This window comes from Equus przewalskii, chromosome 1 (genome assembly GCF_037783145.1).
Source record: "Equus przewalskii isolate Varuska chromosome 1, EquPr2, whole genome shotgun sequence".
Lineage (NCBI taxonomy): Eukaryota > Metazoa > Chordata > Mammalia > Perissodactyla > Equidae > Equus > Equus przewalskii.
In genome coordinates, this window is record NC_091831.1 from 164,097,594 (window position 1) to 164,117,750 (window position 20,157).

Genomic DNA, 20,157 nt, shown 5'->3' on the forward strand with positions numbered 1-20,157 from the left:
TTACTGGACCGTATTCATCCTTCTTGTGATGATGTGAGATGATAAAAAGCCTACGTGGTGAGATGAAGTGAGGTGAATGACGCAGGCATTGTGACGTCGCGTTAGGCTACCACCGACCTTCTGACGGTACATCAGAAGGAGGATCATCTGCTTCCAGACCGCGGTTGACCGCGGGTAACTGACAGCACAGAAAGGGAAACTGTGCATGAGGGAGGACTACTCTATGCCAACATTAATGCAGATATACACAACCTGGAAAACTGACAATAAAACATACATAAGCTTCAACTTTTATTTGTATATAAGCCAAAATAAAATTAACCTGACTTGAAAATTTACCATTTTCAAAGAAATAATTGAGACATCAAAATGTAAAAATGTGAATTTATAAAGTTAAGAGCTCTTACATATACATGTGTGTATATGTATAGACAGACGATAGACAGATGTAAAGATATACAGACACATACACAGTCAAAGAAAGACAGAGAAGAGCAATGAAAGAATTATACTAATCAAAATTTTTAAAATTATAAATTAAAAAGATTATTTTTAAGAGAACACATTAAAAGTTATCACATTTCTATATAACACTAACATTCATTCAAATAATTTTATGAAACACTCTAAAAAATCAGAATAAGCACATATTCAAATTCAATCTGATCCAAAATGATAGTACCTTTAAAATGAAAATTTTCAGAAACCAGTGATTATCTTCAAAGACTATAATGAGAAAAGGCAAAGGGGAAAAATAAGCTATCTACAAAGTTTTAGCACAGGAAGCACTAAAACAGTCTACAGCAGAATTACTCTTCTGAGGAGGCCACTGCATCCTCTTACAAGGACAAATCAGATCTGCAGTGGGACTGGTAGTTGGGTTGAAGACTGTCACAACATTTCAAAAGGAACTTGCTTGCCATTTGTATAATGCATCTCTAAAAGAGCTAGAAAGGGACTATTGTAAAAAGAGAACTAACCAATTAGATGTCATCTGCTAAAATTACTTTCTCAAAACAGCATGGAACCATATTTTAAAAATGGGATCAAACGGAAAAACACTGAACTCAGTGAATAAGTTATAGCAAGAGCCTACAAACCAGTGCATATACTAGCATATTGTCAGGAAAATTTGTTTTCACATAATTAGTATCAAGCCAAGTCTTCTTAATAGATTATTATTCAGAATTCATTTAAGGCACTTTCCTGGTAGTGTTACACTAATAGTAGTATCATCTAGCTAGAATAATTTGCACTTAATTTTAAATGTGGCATTGCTCTGTGTTTTACCAATCCAGCCAATATTTTTAGGACTTAAATACCAGGAATCAACTACCTAAAAGTCAATTGAATTAACTTAGAAAGGATTTACTGACAATATTTTCCACAGACAGGGTAAAGGTGAATAATGTATGGTTCCCAAACTACTACACAAATCTTGGCAAGCAATAAGTAATGAACGAGAGTCTTATCCATGGATATAGAATGAAGCATACTGATTCAAGATACATCTTAAAAGCAAAATAATTAGGATCTAGAAATAAATAGAGCAGAGGAAAGAGCAGTAGTATCTTGACCCTGCATCACAAGCTAGATGATGAAGCCATAGCAAGAATGATCGAGGTTGGGAGGCAGAATGAGAATGGAGAACTAAATATTTGGTTTGGCTTCAGACATGGTGAATCTGTCGTAACCTGTAGCACAGTGGGAAAATGTGGAGTTAGAATTTCAGAGAGAAGCATAAAAAAGAATTATCAATTGATAGTCAATTTCATTATTATTTGCACTTATATCTGTAATATGAGCAAGGTATTTTGCACAGGAGCACTATCTAGGATTACGTCTAAAATAAAGAACTAGGTTTCTGATGAATTTTAGAGTTCATTACTACTTAATTTTTAACATTTTACTTGACCCACTAAAAGAAAGTTTCTAAATTAAAGTCCTATATAATATCACAATTGAAAAACAAAAAGCCACATAAAAGGAAAAAAAAAAGAATAACAAATATTTAAAAGAGGAGTACATTTCAGAAGGTATATTTTGAAAAATTATACTTTTAAGCATTAATTTTCCTATTTGGATAACTGGTAGCTATACCTATACGATGCTTCCTAAAAATTCTCCTGGGTTTTAGTTTTTGCAAGTATGCTCACAAAAACTTAGAAAAACAGAATTTTCTTCTTCCTAATATCAAACTTCTATCATATAGCAATATGCACCTTAAATTAAGTGAAAAATATAAGAATAATTAATTTCACTAATTTTGTAAGGTAAATAGAATGTTTAATTACTACACTATTTGGGGAGTGGGTAAACTAACAGGAATAGGCAGTGTTTCTTGACACCTAAAACTGAAAATCACTTGGCCATATGTTACAGTTTCTTCCTTCTTAGGAAAACACAGATACAAAAGTCTTTTGGTCTAAGAAATATGAGTGCATACAAGTAGCCATATATATTACGATTCCTGGCATCTGTACTGCTTGAAATTCAATTGATCCTGAGATACACCATGTTTACCTTTTCACCTAACACAAAGGGCAGAAAGTCAGTGCACCAAGATCCCTATGCTAGTAAGTGCTAATGGATGAAATTACCATAAATTCAATATTAAAATATCACCAGTTATATTGGTGAAAGTTAGTAAATAAAGTAAAAATCTTTCTCTCTGTAAACTTTATATGACATAGTCCATAATTAACAGCAGTGTGGAAATAAGAAGCAAAAAATTACTGGAATATTTTATTGCAAATTGATTTATCTTCTCTCAAACTTTAATGATCTAATGTGAAGAGAAACTACTTTTTCTATTTTACTTCCTTAGTATACTATCTATACTCATTTAACACTTTCAAGAAAAAATAAGTTTTATTTTTTCTCAATTTTATTTTTTTTTTAAAGATTGGCACCTGAGCTAACAACTGTTGCCAATCTTTATTTTTGATTCGCACCCCCTTCCCCGCCCCGGCACATAGGTGTGTATTTTAGTTGTGGGTCCTTCTAGTTGTGGCATGTGGGACACCGTCTCAGCATGGCCTAACGAGCGGTGCCATGTCCACGCCCAGGATTCGAACCCTGGGTTGCCGGATGCGGAGCGCGCGAACTTAACCACTCGGCCACGGGGCTGGCCTCCCAAAAAACAAGTTTTAAAATAAAAGGAATTTTTCAAATATCTCTATTTACAATGCCATTTTGATTTCTTAATTATCTATTTCTTATATATTTGCTTGACTATACATATTAAAGAATCCTACTTTTGGCTAACTTTCAGCAATAATGACTGCATTAAATTATTCTGTTAAGGAATGGAAGAAATTCAAAGCTTCATTCCAAATTGTTTAAGGCAACTTATTTATAGTAATCACTTAAAATAACAATAGAATAAAATCTGATTGAAGCAGCATTTTATTCCCAACAAATATAACTTGAATTTAATTTTCTATTATGGGAATACTTTCCTCTCATAACCAAAGTTCTTGGTGATCAATAGCTTGCTTTTTCACATTTCTGACCATATTTAGTGATACAATCTGAAACTTGAAAGAACTCAAAAAAAAGAAAATCCTATAATGAAAAGATAAATGTGATTTTTTGTTTGTTTGTTTTTTACTTTAAATCTGAACCTGCTTGAAACACCTGGTTATTCTTACTTATCATAGTTTACTACACCAACTGGAATAAAACAAGGAAGAAACATAAAGAAATGCAGAAGAAATGGAAGAAAATCAACTGGGCCAAAACAGAACTAAAACGAAAAATGACCTTTATGAATTAGGTGTAAAAACTAATTCTTGCCCCCTAATATTTTTTGAAATAAGGATGGAAATAAGTAAGAATAGGAGTATTAATTACTCAACAATAATTTTATAAACTTTAATCTCAGTGTTCATAAGAGATTCATTAATTCAGCAAATAATGTACTAAACATATAACAGAGACTAGGCAGTAAGGGGTTCACCAACAGATCCATCAGTGGCTGTCTTAAAAAGGCTCACAATCTAGTCAGGGAGATAGACATATTTATAGGTAGTACAGTAACACTTTAAACAAAGTATTAGTGAGAACATAGAACACAGCAGAGAGGAGTATTTGTTCTAACTGCCAAGACCAATAAAGACTTCACCTAAATGGGCATCATCAAAGACTGCGTAGGATTCCACCAGGAGAAAAAGGTAGAAAGACATTCCAGACACAGAAAAGCCTAAACAAGGCACAGAAATATAGAAATGAACATTCACAGAAATTCACAGAAATGCAAGCTGATTATCATGGTCTTGGTGCAGGTGGTATAACACGGTATTAAAATGGGAAATTTCCTCTTTTCCTGGTTTCAGCTAAGGACCCAAAGCTGAGAACAATAGGTTCCACATATTAGAACTGAGGTGACAGATCATCTCTGCAACATTTGGAAAGACTGTGGCCAAAAACTGCTCAGGCAACCTTTAATCTGTCATTCACATCAAAAAATATAAGCACATTTTGGAGGAAGGGAGCTTATGGATTAAGGAAGAAATACAACAGTGATTCACTCAGAGTTTGGCCTATGTCCTTTAGCACACAGGGCACTTAAGGAATGGTACAGGAATTGGACTCAGGCCTGAAAACAAATCTAAAGGCAACAGGGCAAGATGTTCCCAGTCTGGACTACTACCTTAGATATGGCCAATAGTTCCATTCTAGAGTTTGTGGAGTAAAGAATTATATTATTTTCCCGTTGGACAGTTAAGGAGCCCTGGGACAGGAACTAGCGCTGAGCCATTTTTAAAGGAACTCTACCCACAGGACTACAAAAGGAACAAGATAACCCCAGAAGAAAGAGGTTGTAGGTAGACCAGAGAGTCAGAGACTAGGAGGGTAGTCAAAAAAAGAAAAGCAAAGAAATATCAAGTGTATCAAGGAATTACAAGTGGGTTATCCCTAGACAGAGGGCGTCTTTGACAAACCCAGAAAAGCAAGAGAAAGAATCCATTTAGATTTCCAACATACCTTTACTATGAATTAGTTCTTCTCTATATCTAACCCCAAAGCTTTGGAAGACCTAGGAGCAACGCAGTGAGCAGGGAGAAAAAATAAGGCAAAAGAAACTAATACAAAAGTCTGCTTCCTGGCCGACGCGTCCTGTTCCCCCGCCCCACTCAGCTTTTCAAGCTGGCTTTGGGCAAGGCTGATGTAAGGGAGAAACTTCACAGTGGACGAGAGTTTGGAATTTTAATCTCTTAGCCTGTTTTTCTAACTACCTGAAAATTAAGCCTATTTTGAAATGTCAGGGAGTGAGGAATGAAGGAATGAAAGAGAAAATGAAAGAACAAGAGAGCAGAACAAGAGGAAGAGGAAGAAGAGAAGGGCAGAGAAGGAGTTTAAAGACACCTGAACAGCGTTTATCAAGGGGCAGAAAAAAATAATATCCAAAATGAAATTTTAGGTACAGTGACAGGAAAGAATAAAACAACTTTCTGCTTGCACCCTAGTGAATCCATCTGTTTTAATAAACACATGAAGAGTGGTAAATGGTGGGCAAAGTAGTCTGATTATGAGGCCATAATTTTGATATGATTATTGTGGAGTCTGAAATCTATTCCGTAAATATAGAAGAATTAAGGCTATTTTTTTAAAGGACTACCAATCTTATATATGTTATGAATTTGTTTAGGGAGAACTTACATGTATTTATAAAATGTACACTCATTTCCTGAGTTTCAGAACTCTTAAAAGTACTGGGAAAAAGAACTTAAAGGCAGACTCCACTCTCTATGAATTTACAGAGGAAACGGACAAGTGTAAAGGCAGTCAGTTACATTACAGGAGATAACCGCCATAACGGGGATGAGCAAAGCCTACAGGATCCCATAGAAGGGTCATCTAACAAAAGCCTAAGGGATGAAGACAGAGTAAGAAACACCTTAGTTAAGGAGAAATCTAAAGTAGGCCTGAGGGATGAGGCTGAGTTACACAGAGGATGGCAGCCTAAGGACAAGGGAGGACGTGAGCGGTTGGAAAGAATGCTGCCGGCAGACAAAGGCCCAAAGAAAGACTGACATATTCCGGGACCTGCAAAAGTTCAGTATCAGTCAATCAATGCATGCAGTTTGCAAGGAAAGAAATGAAACTGACAACATAAGGAGGAGTCAGATCACGCGCCTAGACAGGGAGTTTTCATTTTATCATCAGGACAATGGGGGCCACTGAAAGGTTTTAGTAACACTTATTTTTCATATACTGCATGGTTAGTATATGCTAAGCACTCTTTCACATATGTTTTATTGTTCTTTCCTCACAACAACCCTGTGAGGTAGGTGTAATGATTCCCAATTAACAGATTAAAAAACCCTTAAAGTAGTTAAGCAATTTACACTTGATTAAATAGCTACAAAGTGGCAGCCCGGATTCCAGACCATGCTTCAGAAAATATATTAGGAAGATGATACACACACACACACACACACACACGCACATTTTACCCACAACACATAGAAATTTCAGAGTTAAAGGAAATTTTTTAAGTAATAATGCTTGTTAATTCAGTATTAAAGATAAAAATGATTTGTGGCATCAACAGTCCTTTACACAAATTTATACATTTAAAATTTTCAACTAATTCAATTTATATTGAGAAATATCTGCCAAATTCATAAAAATAGACAGGAATTAGTTAATTTATAAAATAAGAGTAGCAAAGACTGAGGTAATTATATGAGTATTTTATCTCCATATACTTGCCTGAGGTTATCTGGGGACACAATCTTTTCATATTTATTTCTAAAATATATAAATTCAAACTGCATATATTGTTCTAAGAATATAACTTATATTTCAGATGATAGAAAATAATGTCTGAATATTAAATGAAGTAACTCAAATATAAACCATTTGGTATAAAAAGAACTGTCTACCTAATGGTAAATTGCAAAACCATCTCCCCACTATTCACAATAAAACATCTGAAACTTTTTCATCTGCCTATCACATCACAAGAACTCATTCAGAAAAATTTGATAAGACAAATAATTTTTTAAAAATCCATTTGGGATAAATATAAAAATATGTCCCTAATTTAAAATATGGAGTATGTATTTTGTAAAACTGAGAGGGGTATCTGAGATTTTAAAAATATGGATTGAAACTCTATTTAAAAATGTATGTTTTTAAAATTAGTTTAAATTAAACAAAATCTGCGCTCAAAGTATACTTCCTTATATGTTCTTATTTTCTCACCTATTTTATTATTTCTGCAGCTGGTCCTAATATTTCTTTTTAAAGCCTCCAATTAAAAGCTAGACGTTGCCAGAACATTACTGCTAGAAGTCTAAGTGCATATCATTAAGTATTTAAAAATTCATATTATCTATGTATTTGCGTCACTTTTCCTATTTCAAATAGAAAATTATGAGGAGGATGAAAAAATAACAGTTTAATTAAGATTAATTACTCTTGATCTAGTATTTATTTCTGAATTCTAAAATTATTACGTGAATATAAATTTAATAATAATCCTGAACACAAGTCTAGTCCTTCAGAATAAGATGAAGGGCCCTCCCATGGAAAACAATCAATCAAACAGAGATACTAGGTGCCTATAAGAAACTTTATGCAATGAGAATATCTAAATAAACAATGTTCCAAATATACAATTTAACTTAAATACCATTTTCCTTTATTTTGGATTACACAAGTAGTACATGTTTATTAAATTCAAATAATACACAAATATATTCAACAAAAATGAAAGTTTCCATCTAATTCCCCTTTCCAAATAACATACTCTGGGAGTATATTAAAGTCTAAGATTCATGTGGTTAAAAACGGAATCTAGTAAGTTGTTAAGCCTACATTATCGACAGGAGGTCTAATATATAACAACGAAATATCCTGTGTAATTGAAAAATACATACTGCAATATGTATAATAGGTATAGTTTGTACCTTTTCATCAAAACATTAAGATAATATATAAAACATATGGACTATTCTGTCAAAGATGATTACTTCAGGCAATAAGATGAATGGGATTAAGCAATACTTACTTCACACTATTTGTAGAAAATGCAAAAGAATCAATTATAGCAAATCAAATATTTCATATATATTGACAAAACTCTTTTGCTAGAGATACATAAGTACATTATATTATATCTAAACCGTATTCTTTAAAATATTAATGTTCACTTCTTTAGGGCCTTGACTACTAAATGAAGTCTTAAGTCTATGCAGATAAGGGGGAAAGTCTTATTAAGAATCAGTTTTTTGGTAATATTTAACTGCATTCTGCTCCAAACATTAATAAAGCGTGTTTTTTTTCTAATTTACCTGATGATTCTATGAATAGGATATTGAGAACTGGATGGTATTCTAAAAAAAAATTTCAAAGCAGTGGGAGTAACTCCACTACAAAATTAGAGAGAGCTAAAAATCTTCATAGGAAATCAGACCTCCTCTTTTGACTCTAAAATACTATCACTAGGGATTTAATTAACACATATAATACTCTACAAGAAAATCATTTGCACTAAAATATCTTGGTTACACAATGTAAAGTATAATTCTGAATACACAGAGTTCTACCCCTGAGTTGAATAGAAAACACTTTTAAAAAAGGGGTCTCTAAAAAATTTCTTCTACCCACCTCATTTTACAAGTAAGTAAACTGGCCCAGAGAGGCTTTTATCTGCTTTCATTGAGAATCTATAGGTATAGAGATGTACACAAATATCATTCAACTTATGACACATAAAGTCACCTAAAACAAACGACACTATATTTCATACGACTGAGACTCTCTGAAGACTAACAGACCCGAATTCCTTGCCATAATAATGTCTACAGATGCATAAAAATTTTCTAAACCAATTAGATAACTAATAAGTCATACTACTGACTAAAGAAGCAAAACAATGAAATATAACAATCCATATCATATTGTGTAACAATAGACACAGCAGTTTCTAATGTTATTGTCATATCCTGTAAGGCATAAACATGCCCAACTATAACCACTAAAGACAGCACTCTTGTAAAAGTGCTTTTACAAAGGGGAAAAAAAATAAGTGGGAGAGGGAAACTAAAATACATTAAGTGGAAGTTCAAATATTTACTGTTTCTTCTCTCCCGTGCTTTGTTTCAATATGTTAAAAAAAAATTCAAACTCAATGTTTCTGAAACAAAGAGTCAAAACTATGTTCATCATAAACTGGCTTTGTTGCAAAACTTTCACCAAAAGAGTGAAAGTATGAAGTCTAAGGCATAAAACACTGCAAGCAAAGCTAATTAGGATGTTCCTATTGAATTATAAGTTGATTTGCTATTTTAAGAACACAGCTTTAAAATCTTGCATAATATTGGTTTGGCTACTTGAAAATATTTAAAAACAAATTGATTCTGTTAAGTTTCATTAAAAGTGAAGTACTTATAAAAGCATTTTAGTTTCATTTACTTTTAGAGTAAAATAATTTCCAAGGAGTGCATCCATTTGTTTGTTATTCAATTCAGTACCAATCACAAATTAGATGACCTTAAAATAAAATTTAGAGCCAGGGAGAGCAGCACTAAATTTAACTGACCTCAATATATTTTTAAATGATGCTTCCCAGTTATTTGTTATTCTCTCTTATTGGGTTTTCCAGTCTAGGGCAGGTACACAAGAAACTTACAGTCTATGTAGTACTCCTAGTCAGTTTCACTCTGCAGATGGCACAGTGGAGAAATACCTTCTGTACAGGACCATGTACAATTTCTTCTGCAGCTGTCAGCACCTAGGGGAAAGTGCGCTGTTAAACAGTTGCTGCGTTCCACCTCAGAAGTGGCTGCAATTCGGTGGTGGGTGAAGTGACTCCTGTACATATATACAGGGATGAAAAGTACTATAGAAAATGAAAATATTTAACAACAAAAGTGGCTGTCTGAAAACTGCCACAGCAAGACAGAATACATCATTCGGTCACAAGAGCCCCACACAGATGGGCTACCATTCATTTAAAAATTGAATGTTAAGAATGATTGAAGGAAAAAATAGAAATACAGTTATTCAATTCATGACAGAACTATAAATCAATGTTAAAACATATATATTAAAAATTAAATCCAAACATCGTATACTGATTTATAACATTATTTCTATAGTAATTTACCTAAAAGCAGGCAAACGTACACAGTAAGATTCTTCATGCTGTTCAGCTAATTTAATGCTTTTGTTTCAGATGACAATTCAAGGGAGAAAAAACAAAACAAAATAGGTAAGATATCAGAATTGAAGCATAAATAACATGAAACTATCTAAAAAGAAATGCAAGGAAAATCATTCTGAAATTCTTTATACTGAAAAAAATCAATTTTATGAAATAACTAGTCCTTAACAACTAGCAAGGGTTAAATTATTTTTCAAATAACGGAGCTTTAAAAGTGATCTCATTTTATCACGCCACAGTGGAGTTAGAATCTAAACACAGTCTTCATCCCCATACCATGTGAACAATGAGTTAACCAAGTGTACGATAACTTTAGGTCATTAATACAGAAAATTATTACCACACCCTATTTTTACTACAACAACACCCCTTCTACATGATTTATCTTTGAAGGAATCAGAAAATAAAATTCAAAAATTATTCTGAGAAATATCACTGAATCACTAGGTTGGAAGGTACTATCTTTCTAAGCTCTCTCTAGGCACAGCTACTATGTTTATACTACTTTGAAGAGGTAACTGTTTACAACATTTCAGAACACAGTGGTCCTCCCTTATCACCGAGGGATACATTTCAAGATCCCCACCAGATGCCTGAAACCCCCGAAAGTGCTGGACCCTGTATATACTAAGTACTTTTCACTTAAAGGAAGCACTTTATGGCTTCTCTCTGGCATATCCAAATTGCCAGCATCACTCCTCTTGCGAGTTGGGGCCATAATTAAGTAAAATAAGGATTACTTGAACACAAGCACTGCCACACAGGGACGGTCAATCTGATAACCAAGAGGGCTATGTGTGACCTGTATATAGCAAGGATATGCTGCACAAAGGATTCACGTCCCCAGTGGGATGAAGCAGGACAGTGTGAGACTTCATCATGCTACTCAGAACGGCGTGCAATTTCAAACTTATGAATTGTTTATTTCTGGAATTTTCTATTTAATATTTTCAGACCACAGCTGATCCTGGGTAACTGAAACTGCAGAAAGTGAAACCATGCATAAGGAGGGACTACTGTATCACGTTTAGGTTCCTGAAACAGGTTCAGAGTGCTCTGAAGCAAAGTCCAACAAGTCTGACCATTACAAAGTGTCCCATCCATCAAACTCTTCTCAGTCTCACTTGCCATAACAGAATTTATTTATTTTAGCAGACACTCACTGGAGTTGGAGACAGCTGACAAATTTCCTTACAGTTTTTTAAAATTCTTTCTAGAATAGGCATAGTGTGAATAAATATCATTTCCTTTAAGTGACTAGAGTGGTAGAGGAAGAAAAAAGTAGTTTCTCAGTCTCTTTATTAAAAGAAGACAGATCAGGAATTCCAAATCTAGGGTCCATGTACGGGATTTGGGGAACCTGGGAATTCTGCAAAATTGCAAACTAAAATAAAGACATGTTATATGGATCCATAAGTGCATTTTTCTTGGGGAAATGCACCATAAGCTTTTATCAGGTTCTCAAAAGGCACTGTGACTTCCCCCTCAAAGTTTAAGGAACTACTGATAAGTGATGCGAAGGCACCCAACTGAATAAGCAACGGTGATCTTTTAAATTAAATGTCTAACTCTGAGGAGTTCTTTCTTCTTATGTAAAATGAGTGACAGACACAGGGAGGTTCCATGACTAAATGAAATCACTCACATAAAGCTCACGGTATAATAACTGACCTAGCAGTAACAGTAATAATTGTTCAAAAGAGATATCTCAAACAACTAAAACTTCTTTTGGGTCCCATCTTGTTTACTGCTGCTTAACTTCATAATACTACTTTTATTTAGCTGTGCCTTGCAACATTAAAGGCTGCACATTTCTGCATTACCTTAGATACAGAAATGCTAAATACAAGTTTTGGATCACTGCTATGTAGTCCTAGAATCTACATTTCCCAAAAAGCCCTTCTATGACACTGTAGTTCAGATATGGAAAACATTTGGCTTCAATCATTTATATAAAATAATTTCATTTCCTTTATCAGTCTCTCCTTTCACTCACACAATAACAAACAAAAAATCTAAATTTGAAGAATCTACGAAAGGATCACATTTTCTGACAAGGTTATGTAGGTAATACTTTTACTTTCATAAATCATTTGCCCTACTCCTTTCAGTTTAGTTTTCTGAAGGTAAAAACACAATAAACATTCATACAGACACATCCTTTAAAAAGAATCCTTTATTACAACATGTAAATTAGCCTTACCTTTAAAATGAATTCACAGCATTATGAACAGTATTACCAAATAGTTTTTATGGTGCTCTTCAAGATTGTGGTAACTTTTAAATACTTATCAAAAAAAAGACAAATGAACTCTTACCATGTAATAAGATACTCAGTGAAGAAATGGAAGGTTTGCTAATATATATGAAATAATAGCATACAATGAAACTATATAGTTGGTTCCCAATTATTTCAAATGTAAAGAACATTTCCAGAGTCTGCTCATGACACGACTTATATTTTACATATTGACACACCATGAAGATATATTATTTTAGCAATGAGCAGTAAGAACAAAGCGTATAGGCTTTAAGTAAAGACACAGAAGTAAAAGAGAAGCTTATTAAGCATTCAGAGTACTGCCACGAGAGGGTCTGAGGAGACTACAGAGTACACACAGGGGTCAGCGAGGAGAAGGACAAGAGGCACAGGCCCAATTAGGTTAAGGAATTTGGGAATATTTTATTCCAAAGGGTGGCATTTTGAGAAGTATTTTACAAAAATCACTCTAGCAGCAGCATGGAAATGAACTAGGGGTGTGGATGGTTCAAGTGGGATGACAATAACGGGAATATATAGAATATATAGTTAGGAATAATATCTGAATGAAGAATCAAATGACACGAATCCACAGACGATCTGGGGTAAGAATAGTGTAGACAGATGGAACGGTAAGGGCAAAGCCCTGAGACAGGAACAAGTGATCAAAATTTTAACCTGGGGTCAGATCATGTTGGGCCTTGCAGGCCATATTAAGAACTTTGGATTTTTTTGTTTAACTGTTAGAGAAAGCCACTCAGTATTTTGAGCGGGAGTGATAATAACCTGTTTAATGTTTCAAAAAGGAACACCAGCTGTTGTGGTAGAAATGATGGCCGCCAGCAAGAATGGAAGTACTAGGAAGACTACGGCAAAATTTACATAACAGAATATCAGGTGGGACTTTTCTCAATGCCCAGGGATTGGCAATTAGAACCCAAGACTGAGAAAAGGAATCATCAATCAAGGCTTTCACACTCAGAAGACAGCCTAAGCAACTACTCCTCCATAGCTGAAACATTTTTACCTCCCTCAGCCCCTCTTCATCTCAGAGCTGCCCACGCCTGCCACATCTTGAGTGATTCAATCATCAGAGTTTGCGTCACTGACTCAATGCAGTTGGACAGTGCTGCTGACAAGGGTCCAAATCAAGCAAGAGTGGGTCCAAAAGACTGGCAAGAAGGGAAGACTGGTATCTCAGCTCTCAGCTGGACGTCTTCTACTCAGACTTGCTCACCATGCCATGCCCACTCCCCCTCCCCATGCCTACTTGAGGAGAGGGGAGAAAAGACTCCGAGTCGGAAAACAGGGTAGAGAGAACTGGAGTCACTACGTATTTGTAATAGCAAAGAGTGTCCCGACTGTGAAAGTAGCTGGACTTGAGCCTCCTGACAATGGCGATCCCAGCAGTCAGAGGCTGTGGGTAGAGGGGAGAGGCAGAAATTCAGAAAGAGTAGAAAAAGACAAGCCACAACTGGATGGTGTGACACTCCAAAAATATCTCACCCCCTAAAAAAAGTCTGTGTCGCATCAGAGAGCTAGTATTTGTCTCTTTCCTCGTAGAAGGCATGAGGTCTATCAGTGTTAGGCAGAGAAACAGCAAAAAGGGAACAAGGACAGACGCTACTTATGCAGGAGAGCCTTTTCCCTCTCCATCTCTCTCCTCCAGACATCGGCCTCCAGGAGGAGAAACAGGAATATAAATGAAAGAGCACGTCAGTCTCCACTTCCTGGAGCCAGCAGAATGACGAGGTTCAACCCTTCCCACACTCCAATCTGCTAGAAAAGCTGAAGTGGCACTGAGTAGCAGTGGAGAGTTGAGCTTTAAATTGGGCTATGAGGTTAAAATTCAAACTAGTCAGGCTAAACTCACGTTACCAGATTAAAGTCAGATAAAACTGATTTTCTGAAGTGTGCAGAAAGTTATGACATTTTCTTGAGATGAGTAAAGAAACAAAACAAAACAAAAATGTGATTTGAGAAATTCTAAAAAAGATCATACTGGAGAAAAATAAAACTACTTCATGTTTGCATTCCCACTTCATTCTCCATCTCAATTCATACTGTATTAGGAAGTGATTAGCAGCAGTGAACTAGTAGTAAGAGATTTTGATTTGTGGTCTCTAAAACATTCTGTAAATGTCAGGCTGAAGGCCTACATTATATCACATTCTTATTTCTTATTCTTGAGAACAACTAGTAATTATATAACTATGGGTATTTTATAAGGAATTCCTTAGATTATCCCCTTGTATAAAGTTATAGAACATTTGTAAATAATAAGGAATTCCTTAGATTATCCCCTTGTATAAAAGTTATTGAACATTTATAAATAATACTAGGTCTTATTACAATACTAAGAAATACAAATATTTTATACATTTGTGGAGAATACTAGGTTGTATAGATGCTAAAAACTAAAATCCCATACATCAGATACCAAACTTAGAAGTTTGCAAAACAAAAAGGATCTAGGGAAGGAAAAAGGAAAGAAATGAGTTTGAAAGTTTACTGTTTTAAAGGAATACTTTCAATATTCATGTAAGAGTAACCTAAAACACAATTTTAGAGAATATTCTGTTCTGACTCACAGCTTAATAACTTAGGACTTCCCCCTAAACTGAATCATGTTCTTTTGAGTCATTTAATATTTAAATGAATATTTAATGGGAATTCTCTAAAACCTCAGGTACATCTTTTTAAATAAATTACGGTATTGGTATTTTACACGACTAAATTATACATAACCTTATCTCTGTTTAAATGTCACACTTTCAGAGAATACAGGATCCCATTACATTGATGTTTATAACTCATAATATATGATAACATGTATTTTAGCAGAAAGTCCTTCTCAGAGATACACATAATGAAGAGAAAGTAATGTGAGTCAAAACTACAAAACTAAGTCCTATATTTATACTTTTCTAGGCTAGTGTTTCATAGGATATAACATATATTATCAGTTATAAGTGAATTGGAAAGTGCAAGGAAAATCATATAAATTCAAGTCATCCAAACTTACACGTTAATTCACTGTTAGTAAATAATTTCAGCCAGATTGTCAACACAATATCGAAAGAGAAGAGCAAAGTTGGAAGACCGACACTATCCGACTTCAAGACCTGATGTAAAGCTACAGTAATCCAGACAGTGTGGTATTGGTGAAAGAACACACAAACTGATCAATGGCAGAGAATGGAGTCCAGAAATAAACTTCCACAAATATAACCAACTGATCCTTGACAAAGGAGCAAACAAAATTCAATGGAGAAAGGAGAGCCTTTTCAACAAATGGTGCTGGCATAACTGAAGATCCACATGCAAAAAAGAAAATGAATCTAGATGCAGACAATAAACCTTTCACAAAAATTAACTCTAAGTGGAACAAAGACAAAGCTCTAAAACTCCTAGAATATAACATAGGAGAAAATCTAGGTGACCTTGGATTGAAAATGACATTTTCTTTTTGGTGAAAAGGATTGGCCCTGAGCTAACATCTTTTGCCAACCTTCCTCTTTTTGCTTGAGGAAGATTGTCCCTGAGCTAACATCCATGCCAATCTTCCTCTATTTTGTATGTGGGATGCCACCACAGCATGGCTTGATGAGCAGTGTGTAGGTCTACGCCTGGGATCCAAACCCATGAACTCCAGCCACCAAAGCAGACCATGTGAACTTAACCACTACACCACGGGGCCAGCCCCTGAAAATGACTTTTTAGATACAAAACCGAAAGCAAAACTCATGTGAGAAAAAAACTGATCAGCTGTACTTCATTAAAATTAAAAACTTCTGTTCTACAAAAAATACTGTTAACAGAATGAAAAAACAAGCCACAGATAGGGAGAAAATATTTGTAAAACTCATATCTGACAAAAGACTAGTAAACTAAATATACAAAGAACTCTTAAAAACTCAACAATTAAAACACAAACAACCCAATTAAAAGATGGGCAAAAGATCTGAATAGACAGCTCACCAAAAAGATAAATTGATGGCATATAAGCATATGAAAAGATGCTGAACATCCTATGTATATTAGTTTGCTAAGGCTGCCATAACAAAGTACCACGAACGGGATGGCTTAAACAACAGAAATTCATTGTCTCACGGTTTGGAGGATAGAAATCCCAAATCAAGATGCAGACAGGGTTGGTTCCTTCTGAGGGCTATGAGATTCCAGGCCTCAGTTCCTGGGTAACAGATGGCAGTCTTCACGTTCCCATGGTATTCTCCCCGTATGCATATCTCTGTGTCCAAATTTCCTCTTTTTATAAGGATACCAGTCATACTGGATTAGCACCCACTGTAATAATGTCACTTTAACTTGATTAACTCTGTAAAGACTCTATCTCCAAACAAGGTCACATTCTGAGGTACTGGGATTAGGACTTCAACACATGAATTTGGGGGGACATAATTCTACCCCCCAACAGTATATCATTAAGGAATTGCAAATTAAAATAACAAGATACCATTACACACCTATTAGAACGTCTAGAATCCAAAATACTGATACACTGATAACACCAAATGCTAACAAGGATGCAGAGGAACAGGACTCTCATTCCTTGCTAGCGCAATGCAGAACAGTAAAGCCATTTTGAAAAACTGGCAGTTTCTTTCAAACTAAACATACTCTTACCATATGATCCAGTAATCACACTCCTTGCTATTTACCCAAATGAGTTGAAAATTTATGTACACACAAATGTTTACAACAGCTTTATTCATAATTGCCAAAATTTTGAAGCAACCAAGATGTTCTTCAACAGGTGAATGAATAAACAAACTGTGGTATATCTATATTATATTATATTATTCAGTGATAAAAGAAAAAGAAATGAGCTATATCACAAAAAGACCTACAGGAACCTTAAATGCACATTGTAAAATGAAAAAAGCCAATCTGAAAAGGCTACATACTGTATGATTCCAAGTATATGACATTCTGGAAAAGGCAAAACTATAAATATAAAGAGAGTAAAAAAATCAGTGGTTGCCAGAGATGCATGGGGAGAGAGGAATGGATGAATAGGTGAAACACAGGGGATATTCAGGGCAGTGAAACTGTTCTGTATGATACTGCAATGATAGATACGTGTCACTATATATTTGTAAAAACACAGATTGAATCTTAAGGTAAACTATGGACTTCAGTTAAATTTGTCTGTGAGCCTGAAACTCCTCTAAAAATTGAAGTCTATTAATTAAAAAAAAAAAAGTAGTTCTATTAAGTTTGTCAAGAAATAAAAGGGTTAGGACAATTACATGGAAACAGAAATAGGCCCAAAAATTCTAAATGCAAATAGTGACATTATTTTTTCAGCAATAGTCATAAAAGTAAATTATGGAAAAGATACATTATATCTGATTTAAAAATATAACGACTTGAGAGCAATGAAGGTAGAGAAACAATGGTAACATTGTTACAACAGCTGACATGCAAATAAGTTTACCAAGGTAAAACCTTTTTAACCTTCATTTTTCCACTGACATTCTTTTTTAAAGCTATTTGTTTATAGTCTTACCAAAAGAAATTTTCAGTGCAAAGCATCTTTTTCAGGCTACCTGCACTTGAAACAAAGCGATGTGGAGTATAAGCATTTCATATATTCGAATTAAGAAATAAATCTATACATACAGCTACTCAAACTTGCTTTCATCACATGCAAGTAACATTTCCAGTTTCTAGGATCACAGTGCATATTAAACCTATGTTTATAAAGGTAATTCATGCCACAGAACTCAAGAAAATTGTAATCTATATATAGGAAGTTATAACTGGGAAACAAGGTTTAAGTAGGCCAAGACATTTTGTTAGGTTTAACAACGTGCTATTTTAATTTCAGAAACCCAGATAATGCCATGGATATAATAGTATCAAAGTTTGAGGTTATATTTTTTAAAATATTCATGCTATATTTACTTTAATCATTCTAAAATTCCCTAGCCTACCTGATGATATTAGAATGGAACTTCTAATATTGTTTCAGCAAATTGAAACTGAAAAATTCTGATTAAAAAAACTCAAGAATAAGTTTTTCCTCCCTGCCTACATATTATGCATGTTACTTGGATGGAATAGAAAATTTACCAGGACAAGGGAATTTCAAATTGACTATGAGATGAATTTTCACCAAGAGAAGAAAACAGATTTCTACCTTTTAAAATTAAAAAAACAAGTGTTTATTTTTCTAAAGTGTGTAAATCCATAGGTCTATCCATACTCCTATGCAATCATTATTCTATTTATTTTCTATCATTCCTCAATAATGTTTATGAATCTGATGTATCTTTCGACAAAGGAGAAATAATCATCAAGTTGAGGAAAATATAAAATATCCTGGTAGCTGTGTTGAAGAGTGTAACTAGATAAAATTTGATTTGAAATCCAACAATGTGGAATTTACTCTTACTCTCCTCATTTATTAAATCCTCTACTGGTTACAGTAACTCTAGGAAGGATATTAAATGACCATTTTTAAAAATATGGGACAATTGTAATTTTTAATGTCATTTTTATATTATGTAAATAGGTTGTTTTATATGAAACTCTCAATTATTATCAATTCCTGTTGACATTTCCAATCTAAACATCCATGAATGACATTCAAGAGAGATCATATACCTAATTTCTACATTATAATGACACTAAAAATAAACATGCTTTATCATGACTCTAAGGCCATCACCCTACTTTAAAGATGCCAAAAATGTACATAAATTTCTCAGAACTCCTTAAAATGTCTATAATGTAATTTGCCATATTTAATACTGCAAGTCTTTAAATAATAATTTCTTCAAATGAAAAAGAATGGATATCATAGTTTCTTCTACCACAAGTTATAGAAATGTAATAGTGAAATCATTCCTTAGGATAATTTAGTAAAATGAAAACCTTATTGAATAAGGAAATTTTGCTGTCTACACCACATAAAGAGATTCTCAAACAAAGTGCTGTTCTATAACTTCCTGAGGCTTTTTGGGGATAAAGGTGAAGTAACAGCCATCTTTCTCCAATTCATAGAAAAATTAGATTAAGGGACAAAATTGCCTAATTTGGAGATTTTATCTGATTTTTAATATATATTAACTCCTACTAGTGCTCTACAGTAGAATATTCTATTAGTATAACACGGTAATTATGAGGATAGATCTGTGGGGGAGACTGAGCAAATCCCATCTCTATCTCCAATTTTATAGAAAAAATTTACATATGAATATAAGCATATATACCCATGTATATACATATGTAAGTATATATAATTAATATATATACTTCTATACTTACATACACATGTACATGTATTCATTCATATTTATATACACATACATGCACATATATACACAAACACTTACATACACATGCATACCACACACACATACATGCTTTGTGCAAATCACTTACTCTCTTGTGCCACATTTTCCTCACAAGATTATTGTGTGAACTAATTCAGTTAATGTGTGGAAAGTATGTAGTTAACTGTCCTCGGCTCATAGGAAGTTTCATATAACTATTAGCTATTATTATTTTCACTGCTGCTACTACAACTAATGCGAAGCATGATATATTAATATTCCCAGTGCCCTGAAAAACATGATTTCAACATGCTCTCTCACTTGAAAAAGGTGAATAAATTTGAGGACTACTGCCACTGAAACAGAAAAAGCATGGAATTTTGAAATATACTTGGGATTTTTCGAGGGAGTAG

At 34.1% G+C, this 20,157-nt stretch overlaps 1 protein-coding gene across 5 annotated transcripts in view; it reads right to left on the bottom strand.

Moving 5' to 3' along the window:
* The window catches only part of NOVA1 (NOVA alternative splicing regulator 1), a 148,795-nt gene that overhangs the window by 91,136 nt on the left and 37,502 nt on the right, over positions 1 to 20,157 (bottom strand). The window contains exon 1 of one of the 5 annotated variants that reach the window (XM_070628437.1): positions 9,647 to 9,748. The exons of the other annotated variants lie outside the window; for them this stretch is intronic. The gene's annotated coding sequence lies outside the window, so the exon portion shown is untranslated. Of the gene's footprint in view, positions 1 to 9,646; positions 9,749 to 20,157 lie in introns of those variants that run through there. 5 annotated transcript variants of the gene reach the window in all.